Raw genomic sequence first — 18,969 nt, 5'->3', positions numbered from 1 at the left:
TCAGACTCAGGAATTTGAAATCTATCCTGCTGGACATGGGACATCAGTGACAATGTCTGGCCAGCGGAATGACCTGATCGGAGTCAGGTTTCCAGGCTGCTGACCTGGCAGCTGTGTGCAGGTTGAGCGAAAGTGGAGGGAGAAACTGAGGCAGGGAGATCAATTAGCAGACTGTTCCAGAAGAGGCACAAGATCAGGTGAGAAGAACACGAAATCCCCCTCGATTTTGCTGTGAAAGTCAGACCTCGATGGGAGGAATGTAACGCAATCCCTCCCCCTTAAAGTGATTTGTTGGATCTTATTACTGAGGGGACCAAGTGAATATGGGGCTGTCACCTACATGCTCTGTGGGTAAATGATAACATTACCCTCCCTGCTTCCTCTTTCTTGAGGGAATGAACTTTAGAACTCTGCGGTAGGGATTAGGAGTGAATTCCTGAGGTAACTTGGTACTTTCCCAAGACAGCGTCTATCTATGAACTTTTGACACGTTGGCTAAGCTGGGAGACAGGGAGAGATGCACACCTTACATGGAGAGCATTCAAAAACCCTTGAAAATATCCTTAAAATATATCTTTGCTTACTTATGACTGTCAGAATAGACAGAACAATTGAGGGAGAGAGAGACAACAGAATCGTAACAGTTGAACAACTGGTGAATTTAGATGAGTATATGGATAATCTTTGTACTGTTTTGCAACTTTTCTGTAGGTTTGAAATATTTCAAAATAAAAAATGGGGGAAAATAATTTGCTAGTTTTCTAACTGTTCTTTCTGGGAACTAGCTGACCTACGATTTTTAGTATAGGTAATTTTAACAGGTCACTTTATTTTCTCTCTTGGCCAGATCTCTCTGTAGGTTGAATAATAAAGTGAGTCCCTGCGTCTGAATCAAGGGACCAAGGTCTTGAGTATCTCTTAATGTGCAGTGGCTTTTCTCTTCTGCTTTTAATTTTTCTCATTATTACTATGCAGGCAAGGGACCCTCTTTCCTAGGGTTTCCTAGGAAAAAGCTGCCTGTGCTTCTCTTTGCCATTTAATTGTTATTAAGGTTGAAGAGAAAGCCCTCAACCCAATCACTAGATGTTTTGTGTTATCCATTTATGATTTGTTCTTTTGAGTCTGTGATAATTGTGAAAGTGTCTGCTGTGTTGAACAAATCTGTTATAATATTTAAGAATGTCAGAGGATACTTTAAATTCTATTTATTTTTCAGTCCATCACTTCAAAATACAATCATGAAGTAAAAGTGTTCAAATCGCTGTAGCTTCTGTAAACTGGAACAAACTCCAGGGCAACTCCCGTTACTGTTAGAATCCACAGATAACATTTTTGCCTTGTAGTCTACTCAAATCTTAAAATATTAGGTTGAAGTATATAAAATTGACATTTTGTAAATCAAAAACAGTCAAATATTGACAATTTCATATTAAAATTAAATTAAATATTTCATTGACAATTTCCTATTAAAATCAACACATATCCTGTAATGTTGACATCAGATAAAAATATGATTCATATTGCCTTTTTATATTGTTTTCTCCCTGATGAAAGCTCATAGCTTACAGAAACATGCAGACGTACAGTTTATAGATCCTCAGAGCATGAGCACATGCTCTCAAAGCAGTTGCTAGTACAAATATAAATGCTCATATAAACTTACAAATGATAGAGTTCGGCATGCAGCTTCCAACTCACTATTATTTTGTTCCATCATCTGGAGGCTGGCAGCAATAGAAGCAAAGAAACTGTTGATTAAGTTTAGCTATGTTTTTTGCATATTCTGTACATATCTGTACAAATTTCACATATTCTGTACGAATTCTAGAAACCATTTGAACGCCTTTCCAGTGGATTCCCATGATTGTCATTGTTAGAGAGTGCCACTTTGCCTGTCAAATGGAAACCCACTGAAGAAGTTGAAAGGTCACCAAGTCATGTGAGTCTACTGGGCAACCTACAGCTTTTTCTTTCATTTTTTTCCTGAATTACAGCTTCCGATAACCTCTGACAGGTGAAAAACCACTCAGGATTCTCTTACTCTTTCTTTTTAACAAGTGGGTATTTTCAATTTAGCATGTATCATACTTAACTGCCAAATCCTGAATGCACCAATGATGCAATAGAGCATCGATTATCCTAACTGCTCTGGTAAGTGCTATAAAAAGAGTCTGAATAATTCTCATAATTTGGCCCACTTACAACACGGGACTATCTCTTCTTGACACAGAAAATGTATTTTTCCCCTCAAATGACTACTGTTCCCCTTGGATATTTCTCATTAATATCCTTAAATATCATAGTCCTGAGAACTGCAGTTTTTCCAGAAGCAGAAAGTTATATAGGTTTTTTTTTATTGAGGTAACATTGGTTTATAACAATTTTTTTAACCAAACCCTCTTAACAGAAAATAGAATATTGGCGCTTCAGTACAACAGAGCTGCTGTTTCTATCACCTCTTCAAAACTACAGCAGCAAAATGAGGGAGGAGCTGAAAGTCAGGCTTCTTTGCTTACTGAGTTCACTCAATACTTTTCTTTTCCAGGTGCTTTAAAAGTTCGCTATTCCAGTCAATAAAGAGTTTTTTTTCTTTTTTGGCAGAAAACGCACACATTTCCTCATGTTACATACCTATCCCAATAGTAGAAATAAGCAGAGGAGAAAAGGAATAGGAAGTTAGCAGCACAAAAAGTCACCTGGAGAAGGGGAGGCCTGATGAGGAAAAGTGACACGAGGGAGACAGCAAAGACGGATTATGAGGGGTCACGAGGAAGAAGTTCCTAGAGAAATCCCGGTGTCCAGTGCACAGACAACACCGCCCGGGGCTCAGGCCTCACAGCAGGACCTCCGCAGGTAGCACGTGTGGTGACTGACAGCCTGGACGCCAGGGACACAGGCCTGGGTCCAAATCGTAGCTGTGCTTGGGTGATCCTAGATAAACCGCTTGCACTCTGTGCCCCGGTTTACAGGTCAGTGAAATGGGTATAAGAATGGCATGTGTAGGACTGGGTAAGAAGAGTACATGCGATATTCCCAACAGAGCACTTAGGTCCTGGTTCTGATTAATTGCCGACACATGTTAGTTATAAAAGCCGTAGCTTTTATAGTATCTTAGTAATTTCTTTTCTGGCCTTCACAGCAGAACCCTCCAAAACGTACACACAAAATCATAGTCCTTGGCAACAGCTTTGGAAAAGTACTCTGAGAATTATATGGATTCAGACGAAATCAAAATATAAGCTAATTGGATTTCGCAATGGTTGAACAGCCGTAGCAACTTCATCAGATGTGCCTGCAGAGGTGCAGTGTGCCATAGTGGACAGAGAGCGAGCTCTAGAACCAGGTAGGCCAGATGCTACTGTTAGGTGTGTGACCTTGGACAACTCATCCGCTCTCCCGGAGGCTCAGTCTCCTGACCTTCACAACAGGGATAACAGCACATCCACTGTAGGATTGCTGTGGACTAAGCCATGATGACCTGGCGGGTGCTAGGCGTGCCATGGCCTCTCAGGAAATGGCAACTCTCCTTCTTCTCCAGGGTGGGAGGAGGCTACTCAGTGCAGTCAGATGAGAATATCAGAAACCCAGCAGGTGACAGAATCAATGCAAGAAACCTTCACATTTGCTTAGAAAGCTTCTGGCATAAAGTGATATTTTTAATTTACTCAAAATTTCTTTTGGTCACCCTGCATTCTCTTTTATTGTCTTAGATGTTTAAACTTTCACAACTGCAAGAAATTTGAGACTGAGGTCAAATAAGATAAAACCAAAAATCCACCCCCAACAAGAGCTCGCTTTTCTCCTTGTCACTGAGCCTCTACTGTGTGTCCTACACTCGGGTCTGCGGCCGATCTGAACCGAGTCTGTTTGTGCTCAGATGATCTTAGAAGCATTACCTTAGAATGCAAAAGCAATAGCTGAGTTTCAGAGATGTGAAACAAGTCACCTATAAAGCTAGTTAAATACACTGCTAATATTATTCAGTTCTTCGTCTGTGCCAAGTACTGAGGTAAGTACTTATGTGCATTATCTCATTTAAATCTCAATCCATCCCCTGAAGCAAATATGATCATTTTCTTTATTTTATAGGCGAGAAAACTGAGTCTTGGAGATGCACTGTCCAATGAATAGCCACTAGCCGCATGTTCCTATTTAAATAAAGTTAATTTAAATAAAATTTAAAATCCAGTCCCTCGGTTGCGCAGGCCAGATTTCCAGTGTTTGTTGGAAATCTAGCTGCTATGTTGTTCACCTCAAATTGTAGAAGACAGAACTTCATCAGAGAAAGTTCTATCAGTTTGGACAGTGCTGGCTTGAAGCTGAGTAATCGTCGAAGTGAGTTCAGCCAACACACGGTAGGACCAGGACTCAGGGAGGCGACGTGACTACTGCACTCGTCCTCGCAAGCCCTTTCTGCCAAAGCCAGAACCAAGATGTCCCAACGGCCACCTCAAGGTTCTTTCCATCATCCATGATTTCCTCTTAGAATATCACTACAAGCCTCGGTGAATTACATGCTCCATGGTGACATGGCACTGATAATCATGAAACCAGAATTTTCCAAACCTCAGCCATCATGTATCACTTCATGATGTTTAACACGTCTACATCCAGACTTATTAGTATTTCCTCAATTTTTAAAATTTACTCACATTTTTATTCAAATTTATTTATTTAAAAATTTATATTGCTATAGTAAATGGCATGTCTCTATTACTTGCCTTATATTTGTATTTATAAAAATAAATACAATGAAAGAGAAATACTTTTTTATATTCTATTCAGATACTACGAGATTTTCCTTTCTACACAAGAAGGTTTGTGTGTTATTGGTACTAAACATAGACTAGTATAAAACAGATCCTTTTACTTGTCCTAATCCCAATTATTGAAAAAGAATCCAAGAGAGATTCCATTCCTCACAATGTGACACTCCATTCCTCACTGTTCCATGCCACATCCGTAGAACCACCTAACATCTCCTCTCCCCCCGGAGCTTGTGTCTCGCACTTTAGGAGCTCTGCAGCAAACGAGTGGGGGAAACAGCAAAGCCTGCAGTAAAGGTCAGAGACAACCACGCGCACAAACTATGACGCAGACGGGGGTCCAGAGACGCAGTGGCTTTCAAGGAACAGGTTCTTGGAAGGATGTAGAAATGGGCTTAAAAGTGGAATAAAATGGGAAAGACTATTTCGGCCAAACATGCATGAAAGAAGGAAGGCACAAGGAGTTCTGGGGGCAATGAGACCATCAGCATGACTAGCATTACAGGGACACCTTGGAGAATTTTGGGAAATACAGTTAAGTAAATTTGGCGAGGATCAATCTGGAGAGTGTTGATGCTGGATTAATACAAACTGAGAAGAAGTGAGATCAGTTTAGAGGAGGGCTTCATCTTGCACACAGAAGGGCCGGGATGGAAGCTGCTGTATTATTACTATTACGGAATTAAGAGCAATGAAGAGCTGGATAACATCATAGAACCAGAATATTCCGCACTTTATCACCCGTGAGTTGGAATTCAGGCCCCTTTACATTAATATCCCAATATCCTTCATAAGCCAAATCCCTTTACTTGATTTAACAAAATCCAGTTTTCTAAAGAAACTCCTTTCCCAAATGTATTTCTAATCCCCAGAGGTGATATATGTCATCACTACCCCACGGGTCCCAAGGCTGGATGCCTGGCTCAGGGGTGGTGTGGGAGCAGTTCACAGCCACTGCTGACTGGAGGCTGGACATGTGGAAATCCACCCTCGGCGTTTTCATTTTCACGACTGGTCCCCCACACGGTGGAGAAGAGAACACACCTCCCGCTGTGGCACATCTGACATGGGCGTGGTTTTAGACCCAAGTGAGCTGAGAGGGCTCTGGAGCCACACTGCTTGAATTCAAACCCAGCCTAACCAATAAACCTTACTCCTTCCTCTTATTTAAAATGGATCAATAAAACAATAATACCTATCTCACAGTGTTGCTATTAATATTAACAAAATAATTCATGGAAAGCATTCAGCTCCTGATTTAATTCATGCCAGATGTCTTCCTATTATTAACCCCAAATTATTATAGCTCTGAGTCACTCATACACAAGCATGCAAGCACACACACATTCATATTCCCCAGGAGGTTCACATCCCAGTGGGGTAACTGGTTTGGCATCTTTCCCAGTATTGGCCATCTTATCTACCAAACATATCATCACCATCACCACCCTCTGATACCTGAGCCTCGGTGCTGGCTTGCTGAAGCTGACTCCCTCACCTCCTTGCCTCCTCACTCCAGACACAATCCCTACAGGGACTGTCCTTTGCCTCTACTGTGCCAAGCTCTTTCCTACCTCAGGATATCTGTACCTGTTAAACCTTCTTCCTTCAACAGATTAGTGGTTACCAGAGGGGAAGGGGATGGGGGGAGGGCAAAAGGGGTAAAGAAGCACATGTGTATGGTGACAGATAAAAACTGGACTGTTGGTGGTGAACACAATGCAGTGTATATAGAAACTGAACTAGAGTGATGTACACCTGAAATTAAAAAAAAAAAAACAACCTTCTTCCTTCGAGGGTACTCTGCCTGATTAATTTTTACTCAACCTTCAGGTCATTGAGAAGCCTTCCCTAAACTTCCATCTAAATGAGTCACTTATTTATCCATAAATGTGCATGTCTGTATATCCTCTCTTTGTCATTTCCAACTTAAGAAATTCATAGACATTTGTATAAACAAAGCTTTGCTCTGGAACAAAGCCCAGTCAGCTCTGTTCACCAAGGACTGAAGACACAAGTGGTCATGTACAGTCACTTTAATCTTAGTCATCTTGTTGCACTTTTCTAAGTTCTCTAGAGTTTGTTATGTTTGTGCTTAATTTCGAGGTGTTTTATGAGCATAATTAATCTCATTATGTCCAATGAATGTACAAGCAGTGAGAATGATGGAAAATACTAATTAGCAGTGTAAGATTATGATGGAAACAAAGTGAAATCTAACATTAATTGATGTGTGTGTTCATCACTTGTAGAGCATCTTTTTGGACTTAGGAACAAATAGACTTATGCATAGTCTTTGGAAATTTAACTCATCTGTACCCAGAGGAGCCTCTATGTTAGGTTTTCTGATTACATTTTGATCTCTCTCTCTCTCTATCTCTAATCTAAGTTCCATGAGGCTAGGAATCAATGTTTTGTTCAACTTGGTATTGTAGAGTGTCTCAGAGTGACCGGAATGACCTCTGATACTAACTACCCAGAGTTAATTCATGGATTAAGGGCACAGTTGTCCACAAGACTGCCCTCACTTTAGACACCAGCCACAAGTTTGAGTCCCCAGGCTACACTCTGACCAGCTGCTACAAATTCAAAATTTCCCACTACCCTTTCAGGTTTGATAATTTGTTAGAACAACTCACAGAACTCAGAAAGGCACTATACCTAACAATTATAGTTTTATTATAGCAAATTACACAAATCAGAACGAGCCAAAAGGACAGGTGCATAGGATGACATCTGAGAAGGTCCCAAATGTGAAGCTCCTTGTCCTGAGGATGCACGTTACCCTCTAGGCACACCAGTCTGTGTGGATATGCAGGGTATTTGCCAACTGAGGAAGCTCACCTGAACTTCAGTGTCCAAAGTTTTTATCAGGGCTTTCATTATGGAGGCAGGATTGGTTGAATCATTGCCATGTGACTCAATTTCCAGGCCCACCCCCTTCCCCAGAGGTTGGATTTATATCACATAGCTGAAAGCCCCAAAGTCTAATCACACAGTTGGTCTTTCTGGCATGGCCAGCCCCCATCCTGACTCATCTCATTAGCATACATGTCTAGGAGCCCACCACGAGTCTCCTCATTAGCACAGACTTTCAAATGTGGTCTGAGAGGTGTACCATGAATAACAAAAATACACCTATCACTTGAGAAATTCCAAGGGTTTAGAGGTGACCTTCCAGGAACCAGAGACAAAGGCCAGTGAAATCCATTATTACACAGTGATGCGTAGTAGGTGCAACAAATACCTGTTGAGGGCCAGCCCGTGGCTTAGCAGTTAAGTGCTCACGCTCTGATACTGGCGGCCTGGGTTCGGAGCCTGGGCGCGCACCGACGCAGCGACGCACAGCTTGTCCGGCCATGCTGAGGCCACGTCCCACGTACAGCAACTAGAAGGATGTGCAGCTATGACATGCACCTATCTACTGGGGCTTTGGGGGAAAAATAAATAAATAAAATTATAAAATAAAAACAAACAAACACAAATACCTGTTGAATAAATGACCCACTGGGAAGTTAGGTCAGGCTCAACTGGATATTGCTATGACTATGTCCAGAAGAAAGATAAGAGAAAGCATGTGATTGAATCTAGGAATTAGGTGATTGTAGTCAAAGCAGTTTCAGATGTTAATTGATTAAAGAATAAATGGGAGTTGACATTTTGTAGACTACTCTAGTGAGACGTTTGTTGGTGACTAGAAGGTGGAAGATATAGGATATAGAGACATCAACATATCTGTAGCATGATGGGAAGGAGCCAGTGGATTAAAAGAGATGAAAGAGAGAATTGACTGGGCGAGTCTGAGGTGACATCATGGGTGACTGAGTCCCCAAGCACTGCTGGTGGCCAAATATAAGCCTCAGGGATGAGGTGGAGATGATTCACTCAACAGGATGGCTTCTAATGAGCCTTCTGAACCTCTGTATAAATACCATCGTTTAAAGAAGTTTGTTTCTTTAGGCAAGCAGTTCTTAATCGAAGGTGATTTTGTCCCCCAAGGGACCTTTGGCAGTGTCTGAAGGCACTTGACTCAGCAATTCCAGTTGTGTCTATATGCTCAAAAGAATTAAAGACAGAAACTCAAACAGATGTCTGTATACCACGTTCACAGCAGTATTATTCACAACAGCCACAAGGTAGAACCAACCCAAGTGTCCATTGACAGATGAATGAATAAACAAAATGTAGTAGAATGGAGGTTACCAGTGGCTGGGGGGAGGTGGGAAAGGCAAGTTATTGTTTAACATACAAAGTTTCAGTTTGGGGAGATGAAAAAGCTCTGGAGAAGGATGCTGGTGATGGCGGCACAACAATGTGAATGTACTTAACGCCACTGAACTTCACACGTAAAAGTGATTAAAATGGTAAATTTTATGCTATGTATATTTTACCAAAATTTAAAAAAAAGACTCAAGTGCTACTAGTAGCTACTAGGAAATGAAATAAACCATTTTAGCAATGATGTGTTGTTTCAGTGTATATTCTGTCTAAATATAGGTAATCTGATTTAAATTCTTGCGAAAATCATGTCTTCTACAGATGACTTTTCTACAGAAAACAAGGCACCCTGGTTTAAAGAATGTCTTTATTTGTCTTGTTTAAAATCATAGCGAAATCTCAGTGATGAAAAATCATTTTTTCCCCTGGGTGCACTATCTTTTAAAAGGGAATAATGTCTCCTGTTAAATAACTAAAACAAACTAAAACTTGAATGAACCATGACAGTAAGGGAAAATTATCCTTTACATTTTCTTCCCATAGGGCCACTGGATCAATGGCCTTTCAATTCAGTCAAATAAACCTCCGATCCAGTTGAACAATCAGTGAGTCTTACTATTTTCAAGAAATTGAGCAGCTCATTTGATTGAAAATGATGGAGGCAAGTGTGTGTGTGCGCGCGCGCGCGCGCATGTGCACCTGTATGTTGAGCCACCACATTTGACACAGATTAAATATAAGTGAAAAAGGACTATAGTTTGAGAAACAATGTCCCTGGAAAGTTTTTTAGCATTTTATTAATTTATTATTTGTTTATTCCTCCATCTTATTCCAAAAAACGTTTAAGGCAACTCTGAGTATTTTTATAATCTTCAGGCTCTTGTCTTATGTTTGGAATATTTCATAGACTGGTTCGTAAGTACTAAATTATTAAAGATCATTAAAGAAAGAAAGAAAGGAGGGAGGAAGGCAAGGAAGGGAGGGAGGAGTCTAATGTCTCTTAACACCCCATGAATTCCTTTATCTTGAAGACTATTTCAATAACTTCATTCAGCAACACCATTAGCAGACAGGACATACATTTTACTTGTAATTAATTTGTATTCAAGGATACTATAACTATAGAAAATTGTTTAAGCAGAATGAAGTGTGGGCTGAAGGGTCTCATTGTTTTTTGACTTTCTGTCATCCATTTGCCTTTCTGAAAAACACATCAATTTCTTTCCCCCCACGTGACAGTCTTGGTGGGGACGACAAACCCAGGTACCCCCCATCCTCCTGGGGAGTCCCAGGAGCTGTTGGGGGATCTTTCTACCAAACCTTTTCTGCATCACTCAGGTTCAAGCAGGGGTGGATTTACGGTCTCTCTCGGCCAGAGGATGTGCTCTCCAAGACTTTGACTCCTAAGCCATGATGCAGGATTGAGGAGACATTGGAGCTGAGTCATCCTGGTGGCAGCACCATGACCCCCTCCTAATGCTGCAAGAGATTCCTCTAGATCCTGGCTCCCCGATCTCGGCGTCTTCTCTCCTTGATTCCCGCTTCCTGCCCAAGTGTTCCAGTTACCACAGCTGTGTAACAATCCACCCCCACCCCCACCTTAGTTATTTAAAACAACGACAATAACAATGTCTACTTTGCTCAAGGCTGTACAGTCTGGGCAGGCCTCTGCCGGGACAGCCCGTTGCTCTTCTGCTCACTTTAGCCTGGGGGGCTGGACAGGCAGGGCTTGAAGCCATGCTCGCACGTGGTCAGGGAAGGCTGGAACAGCTGGGGACATCTCTCGAAATCTTTATATGGTCTTTCCAGTATGGCGGCTTTAGGATGGCCACACTTCATACGTGGCAGCTCAGGGATCCAAAGATCCACACCTCAAGAGAGATCCATGCAGAAGCCCTATCTCTTTTACTGCCTAGCCTGCAAAGTCACCCGGTGTCACTTCTGTTGTAAAAGGCCACCCACGTTCAAGGGGAAAGAACATAGACCCTCCCACCTCTCGGCAGAGTACCGTCGACATCGCACTGTGAGAACACTGGGATTAGAATATATATTGGTGCAATCACTTTGGGAAAACTTAATCCACCACCCGGTGCCTTCTGATTGATGTAATCCCGTTACTTTTCAACAAACTCCCTGTTGCCGGTTTTAGCCAGGGTCAGATTCGATTACTTATAACTAAAGAATCCCAATCTAATAGAGTGAGGATCTGTTTTATTAATCCCTTGGTAATTAAATGCCACTTTAATGTTGGATATTTAATTAATATCACCATCAACAGGTTGGTCCTTATTCATTAATTAATTACTAGACACACCTGTGTGACTCAGAAGAAGGCTTTGCTTTACCGGTGAACGACTCTGACTATTTTATCAAGCCTCACTCCGTTGCTGCAAAACAGACACGATTATGAGAAAAGAGCTGAGGCAGAGAAAGGTTATTTGGTTTATCACAGACGGCAATGAGGAGTGCTTCCAGAAACAGACCCAGAAGTTTTCGTTCCCTGGGCCAGGCTGGACCTATTAAATCACATAGAAATACCAGGAAAGATAAGCTCCATGAACCAGCGATGGCTGGCGCTAACCACTCCAGAGAGCTCAAAGAGCCCTAGGGCCTGCTGTTTATTTGGAAAACCAGAAAAAAAAAAAAGTGGTGAGATCATGGTAGGGTGGAAGCCTAGCTACATATTAGCTTATGATTTTATCTGAACCAGGCTTATTGGAAGAATTTACATATGAGGGGTGCATGAGCTTATGAATCTATGTGTTTAAAGTACTTTAATCCTTTTCTAAAAAGCTTCAGGGTACGTGTACACATTTTAAATAAAAATGCATGTTCCAATAAATATCATCACTCAATCATCAAAATATCATCCTAAAAAGAAAAGAATTTTAACGTAAGAGCACAAGAATGTCAAAAAAGGCAGATTAGAAAAATAGCAAAAGATATAACTAACATGTAGACTATGATGTTGCCTTACTAAAGATGAAAGTGTGAAAATAAATACTGAATTCAGAGAATAAGTTTGTTGTTTCTAGGAATATTCCATCCTTCCTTCTGGAACTTATTAGGCAATTTCCCTAAGATGCCAGAAGGTTCTAGAAGATTTTTTTAAAATGTAATAGTGTGATTGACTGCCTATACTTTCAAACTCTTTTATTAATGAAGTTGTTGGCAATAAAACAGAAGAGGAAAATATGGCTGTGATTCAAGCCACTGATGTTTTCAGGGGTTAATTTTACTGTTCACATATTATATTTTCATCTGCTCTGAGTCTCTCTCTTGCACACACTCCATTTCCACCTCTTCTCCTCTCTTGGTTCCCTTCCAGAGCTGCTCTTCCCGGTGACAGACGTCTCCGCGGGCTGTCCTTTGTCACCACCCGCTGTGCTGGGAGGACTGTTGTGGTCCTGCTTTTCTTCACGCCTGTCAAAGGCCACGCAGTCTGAAAACAGCCCGAGCCAGCAAGGGCCCCAGAGACTCTCCACGCATCTCCATAAGCTTCCAGTGGCCTTCCTTTTACACACAGCGTCTCACTGTGGATGCCACACTTGATCTGAAAAACATCACACTGAATAGCACTGTGGACGAAAAGGTCCATCCAAACGGAGAGATGTTACTCAGGATTACACCGAATACCTTGGTTTTTCTCCGTGTATAAAACCACTACTAAAACCCAAGAAAAATCATTCATGTTTGCTTTAGAAGCACAAATGTCCTAAAACCTTTGATTTGAAACCCCTGTGGCCCAAGCATTTTAAGCCATCTTGCAGAAAATTCTATGTGTGTAAACACACTTGCTAGGACTATTTTTCCAAGAAATGATTCTCAAAGGATGTTAGTGGAACACCTTTCTATTACCTAATTTTGGAGCTATCACCTCACTCTTTACTCTTTATATGTGTTTATCCTATTTATTAGCAACTATTGCTGGATTCAGATGTATTAATATTGGGGGGCAGCCGGGTTTTTTTGTGTTATGTTACAGTACGATAGTACTTTTAAAATGTGACATTTTTACCTCTGTGTGAGTACAGAGCCATGGAACTAAACAACATACAGAACTCTCAATCTATCTTCTGCATTCCCTTTGCATTAGGTGTAACACTGGCACAAAAATCAGAGCCCCAGCTCCAATTTTTCCAGCTGTCTCTGTTGCCCTGTGATCTTTTGGTACAAATTTTCTAGCCTGTTTGAGAAGGCAGGCTTGTACCCCTCTTTGATTGTGCCTAGGCATTCTGCCAGCCTGAGACATGGATTAATACGAGCAGAATCACAGACGTTTCTGAACAGAAGGCATTTACGTGCGTTAGTGGCACACAGAGCAAGAAAAAGGCGGACCTCCATTGCCTGTGTTTATAGAGTCTGGATAGGTTTTGATTCCACTCAGTCAAGAACAAAGCAATCTCTGACTTTTCCTCAGACTCAGCCCGTATGGAATGACTTCTAATGACTTCACGAACTGCTAGCCTTCAGATGACTGGTGCGTTTTTCACTTTCTAAGTTTGCTCCTTCCACAATGTTTCATGATTATACCTTATGGTGCACTTCTGTTTTTGTTCTTCATGATTTTCTGAGTGCTTAAAGTCTAGAGTGAACTTTTTTAATCCTTTGGCCACCGTCACATGTGATTTTCAGTTTGGGGATAATGTGGAGCGAGGGTGTAGTCCCGTGCCAACCCAGACGCCGCATTCCCTAGTGAACGAGCCAACTCCGTCCCAAGTCTGAATGATTTGAGGAGACGTGATGTCATTGTCTACTTAGAGATAAATGGAAAGGAGTCTGGGTGTAGACTTCTGCAGTGGTCTTTGTAATAATAGTAATTAAAAGGGCATTACCTCATATATTTAAACTTTTTGTACATACCATGTGCTTTTCTCATTTTTACCCAATATTACTCATAAAGGGCTAGTGGTTCTGTTCATTATTTTTGAAGCACTGTTTGATGACTCTGGTTTAACAGTTTCTCACAGTTCACTGCTTCAGTTTTCATCAAATTATATTTCTAGTTACAGTAGACACTCTCATCATCAATTTCCATATGCCTCAAAGACACGCAGGGACCAGTTTGCCAACAGCAAATTCAGATGCAGGATAATAGCTGCTGTAGAACACAGTTTTCTCTTGGTACAGCCTTTTCTAAAATGAAAACTTTAGAATCCACCAGGCCAACCTCTTGATACCCAAACACTCATATTTGTCTTAACTCAATTAGCCTGTGTGTGAAAGTTGAGGATTACCATAGACTATTTAATTTTGATGTGCAAATCTTATGATAAGATAAACACTGGCTGTATACACCTCCACATACTTCATATCCCAGCTGGTGGAAAAGCAGCAGCCGTACAATTTGCCAAAGAACTGCCAAGTTCCAAAGAATTCTTAAAGCCTCCCTCCCTTAAATTCTACAATTTTCCCATGTTCTTGCCATCACATCTCCAACCTCCTGTTGTCAAATGAATGCTGCAGATCAGGGCCCATTATATTATCTAAACCACTCTGAAGTATGCAAATAAGTGTTAAATCAACAATTGGTGGTAAAGTTTAAATATCGATTAGTCATCGCTTCTCAACAAACTATCAGCTTCCTTGTTTTGCTTATGAATTTAAACAGCATAAATAACCAAAAGCTGACTGCAGCTAGCAAAACATAAAATCCTTAATTTGCTTTTTAGAATATTATTCATGCCTCAAAAAAAGGGAATTAATAAACTAAATGCAAATATTTTGGTCTTTCAAAGATCAGTTCAATCATTCCCATAAATATGAATATCAGGAGGATTTTCTTAATATGTTTTAGGACTACTGAATCCTTAAGGGAACATCTTTTAAAGTAATCTCCGTTATTACAATATGTGTGCAGTATCCTGAAATGGAATATGGACTGCTGGGTATTCTGAACTTATAACACACATAGCACTTCTTTTAATGAAAGTTCTGGTCTGTAGAGGCATGGGAAAGATGTTCACGGTATTCTACTCACTTGAAAGAATAGGTTATATAGGTGATGGGATGTAAGGGAGAGAGGGGGGAAATTGTTCTTCTTAATGTACTTCTGTATTTAATTTATTTACAATGACTGTGTATTAATTTTGTATTAAAAAGATTTAAAAGTAGATTATAAAACTGTATAATAATTGCTTGATATGCATCAGGCATTACTCTAATCTTTAAACAATATTAACTTATTTAATCCTTGTAACAACTCTATGAAGTAGGTACTTTTAATATCTCCTTTTTACAAATGAGGAAACCAAGACACAGAGGGTTTAAGCAACTTACTGAAGGTCACATAGATAGTAAGAGGCAGAGAGGAGATTCCAGCCCCGCTTTGCTCTCAATTACTATACTATACTCTTAACTGCATTCTCAATTTTATTCCATTTTTGTAAAATACCTTTGACTGAAAAACTATGTAACAAAATATTAACAGATACTTCTGAATGAGGAAATAACAGCTAATTTTTAATTGTTTCTGCTTGCCTGTATTTTCCATTTTTCACAAAATGATCAATAGAAAAAGGAAAAAAATTGGAAAGGAAAAAAATAATCTTTTTAAAGCTGCTTCTGGACTCAGCTTGAAATGAGGATTTTGATATAGCACTGTGATTTTTTTTTTTAACTCTCCTGCAGTAAACCTTCTTTTTATTTTAGCATCTAGTAAAACCATGTGCCCAAGATCTTGGCTCTTCAACTGTTCTCTTGTGTGCAGATTTTACTGTTTATAGATGGTCACTATGGGGAATCATGAGAACAGAAGAAGAAACTGATGGAACTTTCAAAATGTGGAAATGCCAAAAAGGGGTAAAGTTAGAAAACATAGTTACCTTTATAGAAGTCCCAAAATGTGTGTATATATTTCTGTCGCATCTTTTCTTGGCAGTCTGAGTTTCTAAGCAGCCATAGTGACTTAGCTTGTGCCAATAAGGAACCCAGCAACCAGAATATCTTCCTTGCAATGGGTTTGTGAAGGCTGATTGGGTCCATGTGGAATAATCCTGCACCCAAAGAAGAATATCGTTACTTGTAATGGGTGTCTTTGTATTTCCTCTGAAAGCATATCTGTTTCTTTGAAGATGTCACTTAAAAAACAACCACTTGTTAAGAATTCCTTAATATTATTTGGAGTATTAAATACAAGCAAACTAGTTCCATTGAGGACAGACATGGAATTGATGCAGCATGTAAAGGAGAACAAAAATACAGTTAGCTCCCGCATTTATACTTCGTACGAAATAAGAACAAGTCCATATGTGGGCCAAAAATGGCTGTGGGACACTGAATGAGGGGATATAGTTTTAGGATCTGTATGTTTGAACAAAGTTAGACTAGTGACATTTTACGCCAGCGTTATACTTAGTACTGCAGTTCTTCATGACAAGACAGGATTCTAAAAGGTGTGCATAGGATAGAGTGGAGACATAGGGAGACTGGGCTGTGAGTGGAAGGAGGGGGTTAAGAAAGGGAGTCGTTAGGTTAGGATGGCTCTCAGCCCTTCTGGCTGGGTACTACCATACCTTCAACCAGTATTTCAAGATTCTGGCAATCTTTGTTTTTATTAGTAATTATTCAGCTCTCTTGAGTCCATTTATGTTTCTCCATGTATCATCTCTTCCAAACTGTCCTGCTGAAGGCCACCATCACCTCCAGCCCCACGTCTGCAGAAGCTCTGCTTGGCTTCCCAGTGTTCACTCCAGCCCGAAAATCCATTCTCCACGCTGGGGGAAGAGTGACCTTTCAACACACACATCTAATCATGTTAGCCTTTCTGCTTAAGATCCTTACATAGCTTCCAGTTGCCCTCAGGATACAGTCAGACATCTTGAACAGGGCCTCAGCTGTGACCTTCCACGTCTTAACTTGGCCCTTCTGTTCTGGCCTCTGAGGACAGATCCAGGTCCAGAGCCCTCCACGCACCTCGCAGTTCCTGGCTCAGCACCTGCCATGCTGCCTCTCCCTCCCACGACGTCCTTGTGTCCCTTCCTCCAGAGATGTCTTCACTCGACCTCAGAGGAGAAAAGTCTCCCTATTTTATGTTTTATTTGCAGCAGGTGCCTCTCCTCTTCATAGATATAATTTATATTTATTTGTGTGATTATTCAAAGTCAGTCTCTCTGTGCACCCATGAGATTACATAATTCGTAATGCAGGAGAAAGCTCTGCTTTTTGCATCTTTAGTCCATTGGCATGGTTTAAGTACTCTGCCTGGCACAGGGCAGAGCTTAAAAAATATCTGTTGAATAATCCAACCATACATTAATAATACAGAGAGAAATGGGTTTCAGATTCTGCTGTTCTCTCAAACTCAATTTTAAAAAAATTAAAAAAAAATGTATTCATTCATTTATTTTTGCTGAGAAGGAAAATTACATTATATAATGCTTACTCAAAATATTGATACATCTTATACTAGCTTGTCAAATTGAATTATTAAACTTGAAGACCCCCATGTACATTTTCTTTAATAAGGTTATTATGGGTTTTCCACACTGCTCATCTTTCAAAAGAGACGACTTGGGCTTTCGTTTCAGTGAGAATGCTCTTCTGCCATGACTAGCCCATCCCAAGTACCACCAAATTCTACCACCATTCCAGAACTGGGACCATGACATGGGGACAGACAAGAGAACATTAACTGAGAGCAGAGATCATGCGAGTCTGTGAGGATGGAAAACACACTAACATGTGCTCAGCATCTTGTTCAGATTTTTTAAATTAATTATTAAAATTATGATGGCATAAATAACACTTTTCTGATTTGTTGACACATACTAGATAGACATTGGCTAGTAAGTATGGTAAGAATTAGTGAGTGTTTTGCAAAATTTTAAGATTTCCACTTCCCTCCATGTTTATTATTTATCTGCTGGATCAAATTTAGCCTTTCTAAGATAATGTGTACAAAATTTATTTTATGAAATAAAATTTTCATCAGTTCTAGTGTTTCATGAATCTTGCTTAGCCATGAACATTTTTACTGGTTAACCAAAAGGAAATTTTAAATACAAAGGACAAAAAACATTTTTATGCTTATTTTGAGGACTTCAAAGAGGATCTATCAAAGAATTAGGTTAATCCCATTAGTTTCTTTTGAGACTATATCTTGGTACATTATCTCTGTAAATTTTAAGATATAAAATTTACTCTGCATTATTATTATTTTTTTTTGACATCCTACTGTATTTAAAAAGAAGGTTGCCTTTAAACAGACATGATACATAATCTTCAGTTGCTCTCTGAGAAAATCCATTTCTGAAACAGTCTTATGTATTATTTCATGTTTCTAAAGACATTAGCAAACCCCTTTAAATGTCCTATTTGAACTCCACGGGAAGTCCTTCACTCTTATCCTGACCCTGGCCTCCCGACATCACTTCCGCTCCTGCAGGTCTGGAGCGTTTTCCTTCCCCCTGTAGCTGCTGCCTTCATCCATGCATTCTCTTACTCACTTTCTCATCTGTTGACCCACACGGTCGTTTAACAAATATTTCCAAGTTTCTACTATGTGCATAGTACATAAGCATGAAGGGCACAAAGGAATACAGGACACAGTTCTTAAACTTGAGGGGATTACGATGAGAACATCTGAGATACGTCAAAAAAATGTAAAAACTGTAGGAATTTCGAATAAAGGTATTTGTTGGCAGATTTTTCTCTCATTGCATCATAATAGTAGTTCTATTAACAGACTCTGATTTCTGGTAATATATATCTTAGCCTTTGCTGGAAAATGATAAAAATGCAGACAATTTAAAGAAAAAAGAGGTAAAATAATTGCTGCTTGTTTCTAGAGTTAGATTACTGTCTATAATTTCAATGAAACGATTCAATGAAATGCAATAGTTTCAATGAACATCTTTCTGAAGAAGAACCACAGGATTGAACCAAGTTTCAAGTTGTGCCCAAGTATCCCTGAAGTATTGGAAATCCTGTTCTCCGAAGGAGAACAGAGGCCACTCCAAGTGAAGTAGTGAGCTTTCAAGGGAAG

Source organism: Diceros bicornis, chromosome 7 (genome assembly GCF_020826845.1).
Source record: "Diceros bicornis minor isolate mBicDic1 chromosome 7, mDicBic1.mat.cur, whole genome shotgun sequence".
NCBI lineage: Eukaryota > Metazoa > Chordata > Mammalia > Perissodactyla > Rhinocerotidae > Diceros > Diceros bicornis.
The sequence above is the reverse complement of the archived record's forward strand: the minus strand, read 5'-3'. Positions refer to the sequence as shown.